Source organism: Lygodium microphyllum, chromosome 29, assembly GCF_053477565.2.
Source record: "Lygodium microphyllum isolate KBCC chromosome 29, Lygodium_microphyllum_v1.1.10, whole genome shotgun sequence".
Classification (NCBI taxonomy): Eukaryota; Viridiplantae; Streptophyta; class Polypodiopsida; order Schizaeales; family Lygodiaceae; genus Lygodium; species Lygodium microphyllum.
Genome location: NC_141163.1, coordinates 63,950,186 through 63,972,756, shown reverse-complemented (window position 1 = coordinate 63,972,756; position 22,571 = coordinate 63,950,186). Strand labels below are relative to the sequence as shown.

Below are 22,571 nucleotides of genomic sequence, written 5' to 3'. Positions count from 1 at the left end.
GGATTTCATAACAGATTTTTCCAAATCAGACAAATATGACTCTATTCTTGTTGCAGTAGATAGGTTCACAAAAATGGCACATTTCATCCCTACCACCAAGACCATCACAGGTATAGCTACCGCTAGACTCTTCCATAGATACATTTTCAAATTATATGGACTCTTAAACGGCATCATCAACAATCGGGATCCCCAATACATTTCTAGTTTTTGGAAGAGCCTTTGCAATCTCCTTGGAGTCCAAGTTAAGTTATCCACAACCAATCATCCACAAAATGATGGTCAAATAGAGCAAGTAAATCAAATGTTGGAACAATATCTCTGCTGCAACATTAACTATCATCAAAATGATCGGTTTGAGCTCTTGCCCTTTGCAGAGTTTGCTTATAATAATAGTATCCATGCATCTACAAGCAAACTCCTTTCTTTGCAAACTATGGCCAACATCCAAGGATGGATATACATCTCTCCAATCAAGTAAAGAACCTTGCCGCCCAAGATAAAGCTCAATACCTAGCAAATATACATCAAGAACTCAAGTAACAAATCCGAAAGGCTGAGAATCAATCGAAGCACTACTATAATGTGCCCACCTATCAGCTATCCGGGCACGTTTTTAGTGGTCCATCGAGAGATGAATCTAAGTGATGCCGCCAAGCACTCCCATGGAATGTTACAAGGTTTGTCACCTAGGGTTTCTCAAGTTCGCCTCGCAACGGAGCGTTTGCCGCCGAACCCACCAGGATCGATCTGAAATCTAAGTTCCTAGTAGTCAAGGTCTCCTGAGTCCTGATAGCATTCTAGCGTTGAGTCCTGGACATCCTACTTCACACAGAGATACCCAAGCCGAAGCAGATCCATGCTGCACTTGGTTCAAAGAAAATGGGAGACGAGAGGGGATACACCGCTCAATCTCTCTATCCGTAGAACATAGTTCCATTCCGATCCCCTACAACGGCATTAATTGGGATTCTAACCTAACAATTTTCTAAGGGTCGAACGTTGGTAAAACCTTGTGAGAAGCCTCCCACTTCTCTAAGACCATCCTGCCGTAGAATAGACCCGTCGAGGATTCCGCCCACGCGCTTCTCTTAGTAGGCGTCCTTTAGTTATCTAATTAGGTCCTATCACATTTATGTGTGATATTTAAAACCAGCTTTCTTAATTAAGCCTTTTAAGGAACAAGGTTCGTTCGTGTAATTTACGGCACAAACACAAATATAGAGCAAGCAATCCTTTGACAAACAAGTTCCTTAACTTATTTTCAAGTTAATCTTTGTCTCCTGCCCATACAGAAGAAATTATATATCCCTTCTGCCCAGCAAAAGTAATTGGTCCAAATCACATGGCACCATAATTTCCATCATTTATCTAGAATAGGATCTTCCAACACCACAGACATTGGGACCATGGCAGTCTTCAACTCCGTTCCGGACTGGCAAGGGTTATCCAGAGCTCCACCTGACCCACAAGCGACCTAGGAGTGAAACATCATTTCCGTGGTTGATATTTTCACCACTCGACCTTCTGCCCGTGAATCGAGCTGTGCCCTTCTCAGATTAATCCAAGGTGTAATCTTGGAGATAATCCACACGAGCAAAATATCCTTTCCTTAATTAAATCCTTTAAGAATCAAACACAAATAAGGCATTCGGCCCCAATATCATCTTTCCGAAAACATTCCTCTATTCCCATAGCAACTTGTCATCACAAATCCCTGCCATGAATTTACCATCAATCACAAGCACTTGGAATAATCATCCAAACCACAATGCAACAGTCAGTTGAATGTAAAAGCATTTAGGGTGTAGCTCGATCAACCAACAAAACCAATTGTATTTCCAAACAATATAAGAATAGACCCGATAACATTTCCATCGCATATTTGCTCTCCCCCTTGGGATCAAAGAGTGATTCTATGTAAAATTTACTTAACACTCCCTTCCTTTGACTAAGGCATGTGTGTTAAGGGTTCAAACATTGTACACAACGTAAGTTCTATAGGTTACTTACATTGAACCCAACCTTCTTCCCAACAAGTACAAAAACATCGGTCTTTCCTTTGACTTAGGGTTTCCTAATCCTTGAGCTCTTCATTTGCCTTGGAGTTGTTGTTTGCATCTAGCCCAACCCCGAATAGAATTGATGAACATAGTAGCTATCGGATGGCTCTCTAAGCATCTTAGTTTTAATCATTATGATCGTTGTTTGCGTTAACTACGCACATCATCAAGATCCCAATGAACTAACAGTTCGAGATATTAGCAAAAGCTTAGGCAAAGATCTTAGAGTTTCGAGATTGAGTTTCCTCTAGGCTAGATTGCTTACCGTACAATCCGTCAAGCGTGCAAGTTACAATATACTTTCACTGTGGTGAAATACATATCTATTATTTTCAAGAAAAAGGGAGTCGACAATACCTTGGAATCTTATATGCTATTTATGCTATGTATGAATTTGCCGCATAGCATCTAGATGCAATTTACTTCTCTTAATATCTCCGCTTTGCAAACTCTATCTTTCGAATATATGAGATGAAACCTATCCCTTTCGATGACCTATTCTCGTGCGGCATAGTGCGGGGCCTAACGTATCTCGTGTGGGAATTAAAGCAAACATCTATTAATTTGAAAATACATTACTTACGACCGGAACCGCAATTGGATTTGCAACCGAGACTTTTGTTGCGCGATTGTCGTTCGCGCATGACATTCTCCACTTGGGAGCCATTCTCAACCTTCCTTGCTTCTAGGCGCAGCTCGCACAAGAATTCAACACCTTCTACTCGATTAGCAAGGGCCAATTGGGAAAAAGTTGAGCTTGCGGGGTGGAGGACAAGTTCGCAAGAGATACGGGAAATAGATAGGTGCGTATGGCCACCATCTTAGGAGGGGAAAGGAAGGAGGAGCCTTGGAATATTCTTCCCTCTCTCTCTCTCACCCTCTCTCTTTTTCCCTATTTTTCTCACCCTCTCCTCCCCCCCCCCCCTCTCTCTCTCTCTCTCTCTCTCTCTCCCCCCTACAGAATTGTTCAGTGTCCAGGCCTTTCTCCCCTTCTTCCTTTCTTAAGATAGGGGGTTATATAGGGAGGAGGGTGGTGTTATTGGGGGTGAGCATGATGGGGCCCCAATCGTCCATCTAGGCAATTAGAGTGGGGCTGCCGCCATGCAGTCTACCCCTTCTCCCTAGTCCGTCTTCTTCCTCCACTTTGTCCTCCACTTCTTCTTCAACTTCTTCCTTCACTTCAATAACTTCTTTCTCGTTGTCAGCTTCCTTCTCGTCATCATCGCCTTTGCTATGTCGCCCTCTTTCTCCCCCTCCCCCCCCCCCCCCCCGGCCTCTTGTTTAGCAACGGCAGGGGGAAGGGAGGAATTTTAAAAAATTCAATTATCTTTATTCGTTTTTTGGGGAGGGATTCCGACGCAGGGCAAGGATGTTACAACTACGCAGACCAGCATCATCTCCAACATCCAACATACAAAGTCGGTGATAAACTATGGTTACTCAGGCACAACATCTAGACAACAAGGCCCTCCACCAAGCTAGACCACCAGAGATTTGGGCCCTTCACTATCATAGCCCAGATCAACCCAGTTGTTTATCAACTCCAACTCTCCAAGACCATGAAGATCCACCCAATCTTGCATGTTTCCTTGCTCAAGCCAGATCCACCCAATCTTCCATGTTTCCTTGCTCAAGCCAGATCCACCCAATCTTCCATAGCTCACCACTAAGGGGGGAGAGATCGAATCCCCCACCACCTATCCAAATTGAAGATCATGAAGAATTTGAGGTCAAGCATGTCTTAGACTCGAGGATCTCCCGAGGTCGATTGGAATACCTTGTTCACTAGAAAGGATATGACATCAATGATCGCACTTGGGAACTTGCAAAATATCTCCAAAGAGCACCTCTCAAAGTTAAAGAATTTCACAAGAAGAATCCAACGAAACTTGGACCAAACCACCAAGCCACTCCTCATGGAACTCATCGCTAGAAGAGGGGGTGATGTCATAGACATGACATGATCAAGCGTACGGATTAATTTTTGCTCATACCATATCAATCCACACCCCATGCGAGCACACCCTTAATAGGACATCCTTGAGCCAACCATGCGAACCCACCTTCCCATGTCATCATAGAACCTTTTAGACGATATGCCATGTCATCGCCTACATCATTGATGATATCATCATAGAATCTTCTAGAAGATATACCATGTCATCACCTGTATCATCGATGATGTCATCATGAAACATTCTAGAAGATCTTTAGCCGCCCTTCAACACCAATAAAAGGAAGGGCTCGCCATAGAGCATCTCAGTCTTGCCAATGCCCATCTTAGGAGCTCAAGGAGTCCAGACCTCCAAGTAAGTAACTTCGAGTCCAGTTCTAGTTCTTGTCTAGTCATGGTATCTAGTCTTGTCTTGTCTTCCATTATACTCCTGTTGTCTTGTCATTTTGCAATCTCATAGTACGAGATCTTGTCTACTACTGTCTTGTATCTTGTCCATCCCCATCGAGGGAGATCTTGTAATTCTAATATCTTGTATCCATACCTACGGTCTTGAGTTGTGGGATCCTTCATATCCTATGGAGTCTTGTTGTCTATACTTACAGTCTCAGGTTGTGGGATTTTTTGTATCTTGTTAAGTCATCATTATACCTTGTGCCTCTACATGGGATTATCTTGTAATCAGAATTCTTGTAACAAATCTTACATCTAGTCTAGTCTCTTAAGCACAATCTAGTGCTCCCATAACAGCTAGAAAGGAAGGCCACCCAGGTGGCATCCCACCCCAAAGCAACCAAGGTATCGAACAAAAGGTACACAATGGCTACCTAGTGACCTACCAAGACCACAAAGGCAATCGTTATCTTACCAAGAAAGTCCAAGTAGTCACCCCAAAGAAGACAAGGCATTAAACAAAGGATACTCATTAACTGCCTTGTGACCAACCAAGACTTGCAAAGACACATGAAACCACAATTTTTTTATTTTTTTTTTATTTTTTTTTTGGAAAGATGATTTGAGAGATGGTTTGTAGTCAATTAAATAACTATACCATATGGGAGGATGAGAAGGGACGGTTAGATCCAACCCATCACAAAACATACAAGCTACCCATCCACTCAAGGATGACGAGGAAAGGGCGATGAAGTAACACTGGTGTAGTGTACAAACCACCAGTGGAAACAGCTTAGGATCCATCGAGTGGGGCTTTGAACAATAAGGATGCTACATGCTGTGAAATGCTCATGCAACAGGTACAACTTAGACAATGTCCCTCGTGGAAAAATTATTTACTTACCCAAGCGCTCTTTACAAAGATGATAAAATCATGCAATGCAAAAGAAGAAGGTACAATAGGAAGGAAAGGCTGATATCGACGAGGAGTGTCAAAGCATGTAGAATACCAAAGAGTAGCAAGCCCCTCTCAAACATGGATGTCAAGGCCAAGGGAAGGAAGAGCAACAGAATGTCGTTCTTCGGGTGGTGCCGAGAACCATGATGTGAGGAAGCATCCCAATTGGAAGAACAAGATAGAAGTCACTGCAATGACAACATCAAGAGAGATGCTACACGAGCCGCCTTGGGAGGGGAGGCCTCCATGTTAGTAGAAGAGCAAAACTCCTAGGATGATGAAACCATGAATGAAACGGCGTGCATCCCAAGTCTCTAGCCCAGGTAGAACTGGTGCAAACTTGTAAGTTGCATGTTAGCCTTACACAAAAAACAAAACCCTCCAAAAGAAATAAAAATCAGCAACAAGTACAAAGATCATTAGTGAGATACTTCAAAAAACAAAACAAAATTGAAATGAAAAGCTAATCGAATGAACAATGCAGCGATGCAAATGTATATGTGTGGGTAACTAAACACAGTGGAAGACTTAAATATGAAAATCCAAGTACAAATCCTATGGGCCCAACTCAATAGCCTAAAGATCTAAGAGTGTGAAAATGGAGATAAGGATGTGATCACCATCGCATATGCCCACTAGCAAGGCTCTACCAATGAAACACCTGACGAGGAGGTGAGGTTATTTAAGCTTCAAAGGGAGAGGAAGAGACAAAGACATGGAGCTGTAATAGAGAGTAGTGAACTCCCATTGTTCTCTTCTTCTCATTATTCCATAATGCTTACTGAAGTCTAATCACACATAACTGAAAACACACTAGGTCACTAATTGACTGTACCACTAACTGTGGTTGAGTCTGACCGACTCAATAATTACAACACACATGGAGAGTGACAGCTAGGACGGCAACTGTCTAGATAAGGTCGATCATGTCGGTGATACTGATCACGAGCTTGATTCTCAACACTCCCCCTCAAGCTCAAGCTAACTGTTGTACTCTAAGTAGCTCCCTGAAATGCACAAACTTCTCTTTACCAAGTGATTTGGTAAAGATATCTGCTACCTGGTCTTCTGTCTTCACATGGAGTAGATCAATCTTTCCAGCAAGTATCATCTCCCTGATAAAATGGTAATAAACTTCTATGTGTTTGGATCTAGCATGATAGACGGGGTTGCTAGCCAACATCATAATACTGAGATTGTCACAATGCAAGGTGACCTTTCTGTCTAACTGTATACCCAAGTCATGTAGCAGTTTCACAAGCCAAACTGCTTTGCATGCCGTTAAGACTGCATCCTTGGATTCTGCCTCTATCTAGATAAAGCAATGGTGGGCTCCTTCTTACTACTCTAGCTGATCATACTACTGCCCAAACTGAAAGCATAGCCACTAGTTGACCTCTTGTCATAGACACAACTAGCCCAATCAACATCCGTATAACCTGTCAAGTCGAATGATTTCTCATGCTCATAAAACAGCCCATAATCGACACTACCCTTCACGTACTACATAATCCTCCTGACTGCATCTAAGTGTGCCTTACTTACGAGGTTTCTGCATAAACTGGCTAATCAGCCCCAATGCATAACTCAAGTTTAGGACGGGTAATAGTAAGGTAAATCAGGCTGCCCATCATCTGTCTGTGTACATAGTGACATTCTCGATCTCAGTCCCAATATCGACTGCAAGTTTGACATTCTAATCCAATGGTGTTTCCATGGCTTTACGCTCCATCATGCCATATTTCAACAACATATCATGAGCATACTATTTTTGCAACAGCTATAAACCTTGAGGTGTAAACACAACCTCAATCCCGAGAAAGTACTTCAACTCACCAAGATCCTTGACTTTGAATTCAGCCTGTAACATTGCTTTAATTTCAGCAATCCCGTAATCATCATCTCCAGTGATGATTAAATCATTGACATAAACCACCAAAAAAACATAACCATGCTCTGTCTTCTTTGTAAACAGGCAGTGATATGCATGACCTATTTGAAAACCAAGCTACTGCAAATAAGTGCTTATGCGAGCATTCCATGCTCTCGGTGCTTGTTTCAGCCTATATAAGGCCTTTTTCAGCTTACATACATATGTTGGATAGTCAAGGTATACATAACCCTCAGACTGCTCCATATACACCTCTTCAAGTAAGTCACCATTCAAGAATGCATTTTTTACATTCATCTACCATAATTTCCAGCCCTTAGAAGCCACTAATGCTATGACTGTTCTCACCTTGCCATCTTGGCAACCGGGCTGAAAGTCTCCTCATAATATAGACCATGCTGCTGTGCATATCCCTTTACAACCAGCCAGGCTTTATACCTTTCCAACGAACCATCTTACTTGCATTTCACTTTATAAACCCACTTCCAACCATTGGGTACTTTGCCTTCAGACAAATGGACCAATTCCCATGTCTCATTTTCAACCAATGCTGTGTATTCCTCATCCATAGCAATACACCAATTCTCATCTGTAACTACCTCACCAAACTTCGTAAACTCTCTATAGCCTGACACTTTAGTCATATATGCATAATGTCTAGCTAAATACCCACTGTATATCAGCCTCTCAACTAGTTTTCTGATCCTTTGAGACCTCCTCAACCGCAATGCATTCTAGGCTTGCCTCTCATGAGGCGGCACATACCTGCTTTGCCTTGCACCAAGCGTCATAACTAATGGTATGCCCAATTCACTGTCAAGACGGTCACTGCCAAGTGACTCATATCCAGTTGTAAGCGGGCCAGTCACATCGTCAAACATCTTTTCTTTGCCTTTATCCAATCTCCCCTCATTAACATATCCGTGTCAGTGGATGCAATAGCATGACTACGGAGTCATCCTGTCCAAGGACTAATAGTAGATGAACCATCACCTGTCAGTCCACTCATAGACGTACTAGCTAAATGATCATTTTCAGCATAAGTAGGGCTGGTTGGTCATCCTGTCCAAGGACTAATAGTAGATGAACCATCACCTGTCGGTCCACTCATAGACGTACTAGCTAAATTATCATTTTCAGCATGACTACGGAGTCATCCTGTCCAAGGACTAATAGTAGATGAACCATCACCTGTCAGTCCACTCATAGACGTACTAGCTAAATGATCATTTTCAGCATAAGTAGGGCTGGTTGGTCCATCAAAGACCACTACATTCAGATTACCATACCGTGAGGCCAACTCATCAAAAACTACATCCCTATTGATCAAGGTTTCTTGAATGGACAGATCATAGCATTTGTAAGCCTTTCTCTCTTGTGCATAGCCAAGAAAAACACTTTTGACAACTTTTGTGTCTAACTTCTTCCTCTTTTCATTAGGCACATGTACGTAGACAATGTAGCCAAATACTTTTAGGTGACTAATGTCAGGATTGTGCCCATACAATTTCTCATATGGAGTCAAATCATGAACCCCAACTGTAGTGTTCGGTTCAGCACACAAACTACAATAACCACTGCTTTAGCCCACTAAGCATTTGGCAAATTCTTTTCATTAAGCATTGCCCTAGCAATTTCCACAAGCACTCAATTTTTTCTTTGCCACACCATTCTACTGAGAGGTGTGTAACTACATGTGAGCTAGATTTTTATGCCATATTTAGCAAGGTACCTGTCAAACTCTCTAGATACATATTCTCCACCTCCATCAAATCTCAGACATAAAATATAACAACCAAGTTCGTTTTCAACATGCTTCTCAAAGTCCTTAAAGACATTGAGCACCTCATCCTTGTGCTTCAGAATGTACAGCCTTGTGTATCAGCTGAAATCATCAATGAAGAATATATAATACCTAGCACCACCAAAAGATACATTATGGGCAGGACCCCATACATCCGAATGTATCAACTGAAAAGGCCAAGAACTATTTATGACATGTATCATTAACGGGAATCTCACTTGTTTCCCAAACTGACAAGTAGAGTATACATGTCCAAGATCAATGTATCTGAACTTCGGCAAGCCAAGTACAACCTCTTTTTACTACATATTTTTCAACTTCTGTACATTAACATGACCGATGCGTTTGTGTCAGATTTCTACATCCCGAACTGCTCCATTATCATAGGCAAATATTGCTGCCTTCAATTCTGGGATAGATACATCCAAGGTAAACGTTCTGCCATCTCTCTTGCCTTTGGCAATCAATTTACAGCCGTTGCCATATTCTTTAATAAAACAACCATCCCTATTGAATCTAACTTGCAGATTTTGTTTTGCCATTTGTTGTCCAACCGACACTAAATTCTTGGTAGTAGAAAGTACATGTAGTACATCATGTAGGCTCTTCTTTCTACCATCAGGCATGAGCAATGAAACCACACCTATATGTTGAATATCATGGTGTATCATCACCAGTACATACAAATTCATGAGACCCTGCTACTAACTCATCAAACCATTCGCCACGAGAAGTCACATGATTGGATGCTTCTGAGTCTATATACCATTTCTCATCTTTGCCTTGCTTGGGTGTATTCTTTGATACATGCTGCATAGCAAACAATCTATCTCCCTGGTCATCCTGAGTACCACTAGAAGATGCATAATGTCCATGATGCCTACCTTTTGCCTTCATATCAGCATGCTTTTTATGGCAATCCTTCGCAATATGCCCATATCTAACTGCTTATGTGACTACCAAGAGCCATCTCTTTCTCTAGGTGATCTCCCTCTCCCTCTAAAGACTCCAGATCCTCGCTGTCCTTGCATATTGGAGCTGTGCCAAGCATTTTGCTATTGTTGTTCATGTGTGTTTCGAGTGTCTCCTCGACCCTGAAAAGCTCCACGAGCTCTACCACCTCTACCTCGCTGACTAGAGTAAAAGACAGTGTCTCTGCCCTGAGATGTGCTTGAACCTGTATTCAAGCCAAGCTTTACTTCTTCATGTAGCAGCACTGCAAATAACTCATCCCAATCAGGGGGTTTTACTCTCACAAAAATGGACGTATCAAATGCCTTATACTCCTTGCCTAACCCATTTAATGGCATTGCAATCATATCATCCTCTAAAACACGAGATTCAATAGTAACCAACTGGTCAACTATGGTCTTTATTTCCGTCATATATGCTTAAATGCTCCTGCCATTCCTAGACATGTTGAACTACTGCTTCAGCTGTATCTTCCTTGCATACGTGACACTACCATAATTCTTCATGAGTGCATCCCAAGCATCCTTCAGGGAATAGCAACTAGTAATGTACATAGCCATCGCATCAGAAATGCACAGAGAAAACCAATACAGTACTTTACTAGCTCTTTTCGACCATTGTCGATGAGCTCTCCGTTGTTTCTGTGTCAGATTCCGTTCAAGCAATTCGAGTTCAGCTTCAGCCCCCGTACATAAATCCCAATAGCCTCTATCAATCAAGAAATTTTGCATCCTAAACTTCCATAGAGTAAAGTTTTTGTTATCAAGCTTCTCTTCCACAATTTGAGTGATATTATAAGTGTCTTGAGCATTTGCCATATTTGCAACTAAGATATTCAATGCTATATGCAATCTGTAAGTGCTTCACTCCCTGCAGTTCAAGAATAGACTTTCTGCAGTTGAGGAATAGTCTTCCTGCAATTCAAGAATACTTTCATGCATTTCATGACTAGTTTCCTGTAATTCTTCAGGTACAGTTTCCTGATAACCTACTTGCTGTAAATTGTATTCCAGCAATGAAAAAACACAATCAATTGAGCATAAACCAAGTCAATTCAAAACATTCTATGGTAGTGGCAAAACATCTAGATGCAATGGCATTTCAAATAGACAATATGTGTCTGCATAGTAGACATGTAGGTGTTCATGATAATCAATGACACACAACAGTCTGTAACAGCAGTCTGTGTATAACCAGCACTGTTTTCTCTGCTAAAACAAGAGTACTCAGACCTCAAAACAACCCCAAAACATCTCATATAGTTGCCACTCTACGCAAGAGTTGATACATGTCCAACCGATAAGAGAACAGATTGCATGTATGTCAAGTGAAGTTGATAGGTATCCTTCTTGCAAACAATAACCAATGAATACCTTGGTATAACCAGCAACAAATCAATCCAAACTTTGGGCTTTCAGGAGTCACAGTATCCCAAAAAGCATCTACCACTCAAGTGGTATGATCCAAGCATTTGTCAATAGAGAATAAGCGTCACAGATACTTCAACCCTGTAGGTATACTGTTTCCAAATTCAGGACAACAACCAGTTCACTGTTTTCAACCTGCAAATAAGCTTCAAACCTGAGCATTTAACACTCCAATATCATGCCCATGTTTATATAAGTGTTGCTATAACACTTGCCAAGCATCCAAAATGATTGTTTGCATCATTCTCAAGCCTTTCTTGATCAAGCAATGCCCTGTTTTAGTGCTGGAAATTCCAAGACAGATTTCAGTCTGCATTCTGGACAAATTCCAGGACAGATTTCAGCCTGCTATTACCATTTAAATCTTAGTGTTGAACTCTTCAAAATTATGCCAAAATGCATGAGAGTAAAGGCATATACGTTACCAAGCATTAGTAGACATCAATAGAGGTCAAAATAGCTCCCAATGAGCTACAACCAAGTAGATGTATGCTGTCCTTGTATAATTAACAGCAGACCTGCTCTGTTTTCCAGCCAATGTTTGATTCGAACATCCCACAAATAAGTTGAGAACCAAGATACCAATGCTATGAAGCTTTCTTCAATCCCTGACAAGTCGTTTATCAATAGTAGAGTGCGTTTATGGCTGTCAATGTCTGAGTTGGAGCAAGAGAAGATGACCAACAAATTGACGCAATCTGCGTAGGTCACGTTTTTTACCTTGCTGCTGTTTTTTCCCTCAATGCTCATGCAGCAGAGCTCATTCAAGCGGCAGAGAACCCCTCCAGGAAGCCTCAATAGGTTGTGAACTGATAAACCACAAGAAACATACCTTCCAGCTGATCCAATGACTGCCAACACGTGAACTTTTGCAGGTCACAGTGTAGCTCCTGACTTCAGGCTCCAACTCTAGTAATGCCGATGCCAATCCCACTGCCAAGCCTTCAAGCTTTAGGCTCTGATACCATGTTTAAGATTCAAAGGGAGAGAGAGACACACACAAAAGACGTAGAGCTATAACAAAGAGTAGTGAACTCCCATTGTTCTCTTCTTCTCATTATTCCATAACGCTTACTAAATTCTAACCACACATAACTAAAAATACAGTAGGTCACTAATTGACCATACCACTAACTATGGTTGAGTTTGACCAACTCAGTTATTACAACACACATGGAGAGTGACAGCTAGGACGACAACTGTCTAGATAAGGTTGGTCATGTCGGTGATACTGATCACGAGCTTGATTCTCAACAGAGGTAATCCTAGGTGGAGATAAATGTGAAGTGGATACATAAAGTGCAATGGGATCAAAACTCTTTGACCAATTAGCCAGTCCCTCAAGGGTAGTGAAAGAGACTATCTGTCGAGGTTGTCCACGCCATGTCCAACAACTACAGGGGCCAAAGAAGCAAATGGGGCAATAGTGGGCAGCATAACCCCACTAGACTGAATAGCCGAAGTGGAGACAATCGCAACGGTCTATTGTGGTTTTCTAGGTGAAAGACCCTAGGCCTTGGTACAACACTCCTCATTCACATGGCTTGATCTCTGCCAATGTGTGCAAAACCTTGTTTTTTAAGGGAGTTGTTGCAAGATGGGTTTTGTTTCTTTGGTTTTGTCTGAACAAGGGGAGTCACCCTTGGTTTGGCTTGCCTTCGCATCTTAAAAGTTTTTGCCACTATTGGTTTTCCCTCCCAAAGAAGAGACAACCAACCCCCTCTACTCGAAGTAAGACTGTGTGGAGGCTTTCTTGTGGACTTGGTCATGCAACCTTACATAACGCAAGAATTGGCACTCAAACTTGTAGAAGGTCAACAATCTAGATAGTGAGATAATGTGTTGGATAAAATGGAAGTATTTGTCGGGAAACTTGTTCAAGAAGAACGTAATCTATATAACTTCAGGGAGCCAATATTGGCAAACTCCACGAGTAATTGCCAATATTCGGCCAACTTGACTTTTAGATCATCCCCTTTCTTAATGAAAAACTCTTGAAGCTCAAAATCAAGATTAACATGTCAAGAGCGATCTCGAACTACGTAGCGCTTAATGAGATGGCTCCAATGCTCAGATACAAGGGAAAATTATTGCAACTGAGAGTGGAACTCAAGAACCAACCCCTGCATTAACTCAACATTGGTTGTGGCGTTGCGGGCTCTCCATTGACAAATGTGATCAAGCTGAGCTAATCGAGGATCCAACATTGGCTCTAAACCAACAACAAAGTCCCAAAGTCCTTGAGATTCAAGCACTTGTTGCGTGAAGTTTGACCAAGCAATGAAATTTGACCTGTTAAAACAAGTCTTATCTGTGACAGCAATCTTGGCCATTTCAATAGGAGTGGTAGTGCTAGAAGGATAAGGTATGTAATGAGGGTAGGGTGGATAGGGTAGGGGAGGGAAGTACACTTGGGACTAGGTCCTATAGTGCCCACCATGCATGTGAGAAGTGTACACAATGGATCCAAAGGTGAGCATGGGCTAGCTAGGCATGGGCATGGTAACTATATGAGAAGCCCATGGTGGAGGAATAGGGACACGCAGAGCAGAGGATGGAAATCCTTGCTGAGGAGTGACCCATGGAAAGAGCGATGGCACATCATAAGCAGAGAATGGAAACCCTTGTGTCTAAGAGGTCAAAGCATGTGTGTGACTGGGATAGTGAGGGGGTGCCCATCGCAGCCATCTGACTGGAAAATGATGTGCTTACTTGCAAAAAGGTAGAGGGAACTGTGTTAAAGGGTGGCATGCCTTGTAACAAAGCCCCATGGTGCAAAGTGGCTTGAGGGTAAGTGGATAATATATTGTTAAAGGGTGGCATTCCGTATAACGATACACGGTGATGTGAAGTGGTAGAAAAGTGGGAGTATGGAACGAAGAATGACAATGTACTAGGAGCGAAAACAAAGGTTCCAGCTCCCAACGCGGAGGATGCAAATGTGGAATGTAATCCAAGGTTTTGGAGTGAAGAAGAGAAGAAATCGAGGTGTGGGCTAGAAGAGGGTGGGATGGGAGAAATTTGAGAAGAGTGGCTTACATGCTCAAATGACACAGAAGATGTCGATATACCTAATAAAGGATGTCTACTTCGAGAGTCAAAGGGGTTGTACGAACCTAACACTGGGCCTAGCTAAGATGATAAAGATGCACCACCAATCGTCCCAAATGTCATATGTCCTCCATGATTGGAGAGGTAGCCAGCCTCACCAACCGGTCTGGATTGAGTAGCAAAGTTTGTAGGAGGGGTGCAAGTTTAACCATACGTGATGTGCAAGTACTCTTGAAGCTCCTCTAACATGAGATTGAAATTTGAAATAGGAGAAAACAAAGAATGTGAAAGTGAAGGTGGGGGTCTCGTCTTCCTCACTTGGTCTATAATGCCTCCTTAGGGCCTCCAGTGATGGAGAAGCCTAATAAGACATCATAGAATCTAGAGAAGGTGACTGAGAGATTGTGATTCAGTTATGAGTTATTCATGTGCATCACACAAAACCTAGCACTGCACAATATCCGCAACATACTCTTTACAAGAGCACCGACTCTAATACCATGTGAAGAAAATTGTGAAGTAGCTTGCATTGAGGAAACACGGAGTGTACGACCACAACAAAAACACAACAATACATACACAAACATACAAAACTCAAACCCTAAAAGTAAAACTCAAAACTCAAACACAAAAACAAACACAAACAAAAGGAGAGAGAAAGAACACATCTCTAAAGTGAATGAAAACTGTAAATGAATGAAGAGTGTATAGAGTTCCCAAGGGGAGAGCAGTAGTGTCAAAGAGTGATGTCCACAGAGGACGGATCCCAAGTACTATAACCACCAATTGGAGATGAGAGAGTGCTGAATAATGAAGGGCAACAAGCTAGTCAACAAAACACAACAATTGGAAGCTGAAATCTGGTAAGCGCAGTAGTGTACTACCAAAGAAGGCTGAAAATTGATCATCTGAGTAAGAGAACAAGAGAGGTGTTTACTGAGGTAGGCGACCTATTGAACAGCGAAAACGCAAGTATTGCACCAATCACCTGGTAGGAGAGATGGCAGGTGTACTACCAGATAATGCTGAAAATTGATCGTCTTGAGGCAGAGAGCTGTCATGCGATAACAAGAGAGGTGTTTGCTGATGTAGGCGATCTGTTGGATAACAAAAACACAAGTATTGCACAATCACCTGGTAGGAGAGATGGCAGCAGCCTATCGCCTAGCACCAAATGCTGAAAATGCAAGCTAATCAAGTGCTATGATGACACAGCAGATGGAGGCCTCCAAATAGCAAGCGGTGGCTCAAAACAAGCTGCCTAGGCCTAGTTAGTGATGGGTTGCAGTCAATGATGGTTGGACAACAAATGGTAGGTAGTTGATGGCTGAAATCTGCATGGTAGAGTGAGAAACCTATACAAAAAGATGAAGACTAATGGGGGCAACCTATCTATTTATAGATGTGGATGGACCCTCCCAAATTAGGGTTTCACAAAAACTATCTCAAACCACGCACCGTTTTTACTTTTTCATTAAATAAGCATGTTTTGGGCTATTTAAGAGGCTAATCAACATGTAATGCATTTCCTACACACCTTTCCTAATTGACCCTAAACACAGACCACATTCCAATGCCAATGGTCAATCTCCTTCTTGGAAAGAAAAAGGGAGAGATACAATCACACCCTCACAAAGACCCCCTTGGCACTTCTTCCCTCCTAATACTTCTTGCCTAAAAAGGGGTCTTGTATATTTTGCCAAAAACCCGGCCATGTAGGAGACAATTGTCACTCAAAGGCCAAGGGTCCTAGACCGACATCCGAAATCACCTCATCCACAACTAAGGGTCTTCTACCCACACCAAAGCTAAATCCAATCCCCATTCCTAAACCAACCTCGACCCATTTTGACAGTGATAGTACCACTCCAAGGAGGTTAAGAAGGGATCTTTCCCATGAAGGTAGCACAATTTCTCCACCCCATAGTATCAATGTTCATCATGGCTGCCCACGAGTGCCATGGATCTTGGATCTCCCCCTCAATCAATGCCTCGTAGCATTTCTAACTTACCTTCCCCTAGGCTAGTCTCTAAGGAGTTCTAGGTTAAACTTAGACCCCTCAGGCTAGTTAGACTACATATTTTTTCAAGTCTTCCGCTGCATTCTACACTCATTTAAGCTTTCTTTTTCATTTAGCACAACATCCAATGCATCTTGATATGAAACATTCAGTATGTAGGTCTTCTTTTTTATGCTTTCATGCTGGATTTTGTATTTCAGTTAGGACTAACATTGCATCTATATTACGGGTCCTACATGGACTGGAGATTTGTTTTTCAGTTTTTACCTTGGTGAGTATCGCCTCCATCAACATGGAGATGGAAATAATATCCTCTCTCCCAAGATTGGATCTTGGGCATCCTCCTTCTCTTGGCATCTATCTTTCTTTCCTTTCAGTTTTAAGTGTTTTTTATCTTCCTACGCTATTAGTGCAACAACCTGATCTCTTGCAAGTGAACAATGACATGCACAAAACCACTAGAGGCTCAGAAGACCATGATGGTCCATGTCTCAAACAGAGCCATGTGGAATGCTACTAGTAAGAGAGCTGGATGTAGGGGACAGGTGCAAGCAGATGGTAAGTATGGTGAGAGAAATTCTTACCCAGTACTTGTGCTCAGAATGCTCAGCCCTTGCTGCATTTTATTGACAAGTTGTGTCAATGAAAGGGGCCCAAAACAGCTGCCACTTTACCGTCACAGCAGCTGAACATGTCCACAGAGCTCAAACACGCTGCTAAACTCTCAAATTTTCAGGTGTTTTTGAAACTTATTTGGTTAGGACATACAAGCAGAAAACAAGAATAGAGCTCACAGCATGAGCTTTTGCCATGGCTGACCATTTTTCCATGCTATCCAAAAAGGCAGCATGGCATATCTGCATGGGTGCAAAGCAGTCCAATTCGCTAAACACAATCATGGTGCTGGCTGCAGATCAGGAGGTCATGGTTAGAAACCTCCCATGACATAGACTGAGGTGGTGACCACTGACTGTACAACCTCACATGGTGGTGAAATAATCAATGACCATGGTTGTAAGTTCACAACTTCACTAGGAAATGGCAAATGGTATTCCAAACTAGAGACCCACTTAACCATGTCATCCTTGGAATGCCCTGAAACTGATGAACAAATAGGAAAAACTAGCCAAACTCTAGAAAATATGTTTGATGAATGTCTCTTTATGTCAACTGACTCAACCCAAGAGAGGATGTTGCATTCCATAGGTTGAATTTTCTTATAATAACACTAAGCATTTGGCTACATGTTACGGCTCATTTATGCTGAATCCTGTTGTACAGTTATAAGCAAAAACGACTCATTGCCTCTAGACACAAAAGGAGTCACAGCCACAATGCAATCCATAGTTGAGTTCTTACATGATATGCAAGAAATATTTCATTGAACAAAAAGCCTAGATTGTGCCACATTTTATGCTAACCACCACCATAGTCGTTGAGAGCTCAAAGAATGTATGTGGGTGTACCTAAATGTGACAAAAGACTCCGATATGATGAGCACCAAAAAAAGTTATAAAATCATCTTCAACATATCACGGACCATTCCAAATACCAAGAAAACAAGTAGTAAATCCTACTAGTTGGATCGACCTTTGGACATTCTAGTTCATCCAATGTTCAATGTACATTGTTTGATAGAACGTTTGGGACAAGAACAAATTGTCCTGATCAAGGAGGTTCTACACTTAGAAGATACCACTTAATGTGTTCCGATGAAACCTGAGTTCATTCTTGACTATAAGACAAAACAATTCTAATGAACTATTCATTCCAACTATTTTGTGAAGTGGAAGCACCACTTTAGTGTCACCTTGCGAGAGCTTGGTAGGTTCTTGGATACCAAGACTGGGCCTAGGGTCGTCGATACCCTATTTTCCTTGGGTCACAATATGCTCAACTCTATCATTTTTACATGCCCGAGTATAAAATGCTAAAAGGAACAATGTGATAAAATGAAAAGTATATGATTTTCAATAGCTTAGGCTATAGGAGTTCTCACCTAGAAGGAGTTACTAATCTAGCTATCCTAGGTTAGGTAGGCAGGTTAGACCACCACTTAGGATGACTCCTTTGATAGTTCTTTTTAGTCAGTCTGTGTTGCAACAGTTGGTCAGCGACTGGCTCCAAATCTCTATCAAACTACTCTGCTTTGCCTATCCTTCATAGACTTCATGCCTTGATTTTTTCAAGGGGATAGGGTAAGAGTTGTGTTTATGCTCTATGGTGTATTTTTATTTGTAGCAACTTGATGCTCTTTATGGTTTATATCTATGCAAATTAGTTCATGAATTCGATGGGCTGAGTCACCCTATCCCATGGTGGTCACCAATGAAAGCTGAATTTAAAGCACAGAAGTAGTCTTGAATCCATAAAAGATGCATTTTTGGCAAAAAAACACAACGATCATGGAACACCAAAAAATGAAACGATCACGGATCACGGAGCTGAAGTTTTTCTAGATACATTTCAATGTCAAGAATCCAAGCAAGTGTCCAACACAACATGGGACTTGATCTACTCATTGTTGCTAAGGAAAGTGCTATATCCATGGACATCCAAAATGGGTGCCCACATCGCTAAGTGGCTAGTTGTGAGCCTACCCTAGGGCTAGGGTAGTTAAGGAGACTTATTGATAGGACTCAACTTTCAAGAGCTCATTTGTGCCCAACCTTATGCAACCACTACACTTGGACTATAGGCCCATTTGCTATCCATTCATACACCATGATTGTGTGGATTGGCGGTATGAGGCACCAGCCCTTACGACATGAGCATGGCCCAATATACTATTGGTCCCAAGCTCAGGGGTAAGCTCATTCGGCTTTATGGTTGGAAGGTCGGGGTTTGGAATCTCGACTCCATCCCTTGTCTCATTCTACACAAGACTTGTGTTGTGTCTCGTGGATCCTTGGAGGGCATTTCATTGTACAAAAACTCCAACAATATTGGACTGGGAGCAGAAAAGCAAAGAGGGGCACTTTGGTGTTTGTGGGACCCAAGATAGTGTTGAACTATTGCCTTTTTACCGTAACTTTTGGGGTGGTGTATGTGGGGTGTTCTTGGGACCCAATGCACCATTGGGACTCTTTCTCATTCCACTTTGCATTCTCAATATCGACATTAACAATTGCATTTACTTGTTTCAAAAGCTTCACTCGATCTAGAGAGACTCATAATGCTTACACATATCATGATTGATTAGGTGATCCAAGGCATGATCTCATCATCAACAAGAAAATGAAGAGATACGTAAGGTCCAACAAAAACATATCATCGAAACAGAAAAATGTAGGCGAAAAACTTCAAGTTGAGAACTTGAAATGTCATAGGCACCAAAAGAAAAGTCTCACTTCGAAAGTAGTCTCCAAGTGAGCACTAGAAAAATCAGTTCATAGTTAATACTTTGAACCCTTCAAATCATGAAAGAAGCATCCCATTTTTCATGCCAATCTTGGCTTCTCTTGAAGGACTATGAACCTAACATCTAATTCCACAAGATGAGCCAATAGGGCTTGTTGATGATGGCTGCTTGTAACCATTGCTCAAGTCACGGCAAATCTTGTTATATTGTTTGAAACAACTTGCAGCAAGAGAGAAAACCACCTAAGAAGCTTTCAAAAACTTGATTACACTTTCGAGATGAGCTTGGTCTTGCCATGCATGCTTCCACCTTACTTTCCCACTATAAAGAAGCAATGCATTTCAGACAAGTTAATCGGCCCTGCTCAGCCCAAGTTAACTATGAATCCCACATTTGAAAGTCTACTTTCAAGCTCATTATGAATTGATTGAGGCTATGGCAGCACTAGCCTGACCTCTTCTTGTACAATGGATCACGAAAACATAAAATACAATGTTCAATATATGCATGTCCTACATGTCATTGATGAATACCTCTCATAAAGTAAAAGCTTTCTTGTTGAGAAATTCTCAAGCGCCAATAACCACTTGCCTATAAGCACCAAGAAGTCATCAAATGTAAAGTAACAATTCCTAGTGTATAGAAGGCCACAGGATAGAGCAGCAGCAGTTGTTCTGCTCTCTTCCACGATTATCTATTGTCAAAAAAATGTCACATGTACACACCATCAACAATGGTTTTGTTTCACAATAGACTGTCCAACCATCTGACAATCAAGAAAAATCCATGAAGCTCTTTTTGCTGTAGGAAGGAACCGTTTGAGAGGGTTGCTCGTGTCATTTCTGATCGACAGTCACCATAGTAGTTGCAACTGTTGTACTGCTAGGACAAGATTCCTCCTAACAAAATGCCATATCATGTCCATCAGTCTGAGAGTGCATCTCCATTGGAATTTAGTCCACGTATCATAAACATCACTAGCTGAACCAAAGGCTGCTCTGCAATAGCCAAGATCACCTATACAACACAATGAGCAAATGCACATCAGTAGTTTGCTGTCCATTTTCTCCCCAATTTCTCCCCACTATCAGCATATTGTTCTCTATCTATCTGGTGATAAAGCCATACTCAGCTCCATCAACCACCTGATCTATGAACTAAGACTCTAGCCGAGCATTAAACCCATTAAAGTCCTCTGACATGTTCATTTATGCAGCAGCTCTAGCTAATTAGGTCTTAAGTTTTGTGGCTTGAAGATCAATAGTGATTTCAGTGCATATATACAATTCTTACAAGAACCTCTTGCCAATTCTTTTAAAAGAGTATACAATAATCAAATCTCTAAAAGGAATTTATTGAGTCCGTAGCTAGTTCACCTACACTTCATAATCAAAACTCTCTCTTTTACGGAGAATTCTGGTAAAAGATGGTGAGAAACATGATAATGTATAATACGATATAAAGATCTCGAACAATGAATCAAACACAGAAAGACATCTTCCAGGCCGGCAATTCTCTGTATTAAAAGAGAGAAATCTGCCAAAACCTGTCTGGTTGCAGGCGAGCTACTGAATTGTGAATAGAAACCATCCTTGCCAACTGAATTTCCAGTGAATGAAGACTCCGATGGAGACACTATTCAAGACATTTTACTCCTAAACTACAATTGGAAATCATGATCCCCACTCAATTAAAGGATGAGGCCATTTCAGTACTACTGCATCCATTATCTGATGCTTGCATTGTTACATCTGGATCAAGTTCTGTGAGCAAAAATGATCATCCGTGGGAGGGACGTACCGAAGGTCGACAGCAGGCGCGCAACTTGGATGTCGAGGTAGGAGCTGCCCTGTGTGTGTGTGTGTGTGTGTGTGTGTGTGTGTGTGTGAGAGAGAGAGAGAGAGAGCTTGCGGGCGGGCGAGGACCGTCAAAATGCACGTAGAGAGAGAGAGAGAGAGAGAGAGAGGATAGATGCGTATCAGACTCCTTAAGCATCATTCCCGATACCGAAATTGGTGTTCACACGAGGCGGCGGCCACCTCAATCGAAAGCATATCTTTGGCTAGGTCATAGGAGTGGCACTTTTTTCATACCCAAAAACGCAAATATAAGATAAAACTAGGCGCTCCGCACTTAGACTCGCCCCAGCGGGGTGCGATTTTCGCGGCGAGGGCGGGTGTTGGACGCGTGGCACCCACGCCCTCATTTTTTTGTGGGGAGGTTGGGGACTGCCACGTGGCACCCGCCCTCACCTCCCTTTAACTAATAGTAAAGATTAAAATTCATATTGTTCTTCCTTCCTTAAACATTGTAAGTGGTCATAATGGCATACAAAGAATCCACTTGACCTGAGTCTAGATTAGACTTTTAAAGTAAAAGTAGCAAGACAGAAAAACATGCCGCACCATGTTCACTTTAGTTATAAGACGCTCACAAAGTCTAATTTTAGCTACACATGTCAGAACCCTAATTTTGCACTCATGGCTTCACCTCACTAGTGATGCTTAAAGCAAGTGCACCCTTGATCTTCAAATGATGTTGAGTTGTTGATTCATTCAAGCGATTGCTTTTGTGGTTATTTTATCTTTCTACACAAGAATCCTTCTTTTAAGAGTTGCATGCTTGTAACACTAACCTACAAGAGAAACAAACAAACAAAGAAATTTCTATTTTTCT

The 22,571-nt window shown here is 41.8% G+C and overlaps 1 protein-coding gene across 5 annotated transcripts in view; it reads right to left on the bottom strand.

Moving 5' to 3' along the window:
* Positions 1 to 21,912, bottom strand: part of LOC148010716 (actin cross-linking protein (DUF569)) — a 70,421-nt gene extending 48,509 nt beyond the window's left edge. Inside the window, exons 1-3 of one of the 5 annotated variants that reach the window (XM_087671461.1) lie at positions 21,696 to 21,912; positions 20,621 to 20,912; positions 20,429 to 20,486 (exon numbers count right to left, since the gene is read on the bottom strand). The gene's annotated coding sequence lies outside the window, so the exon portion shown is untranslated. The other 4 variants (XM_087671463.1, XM_087671464.1, XM_087671462.1 and 1 more) reach the window with 4 other exon arrangements.
* Between the last annotated feature and the right edge of the window lie 659 nt (positions 21,913 to 22,571).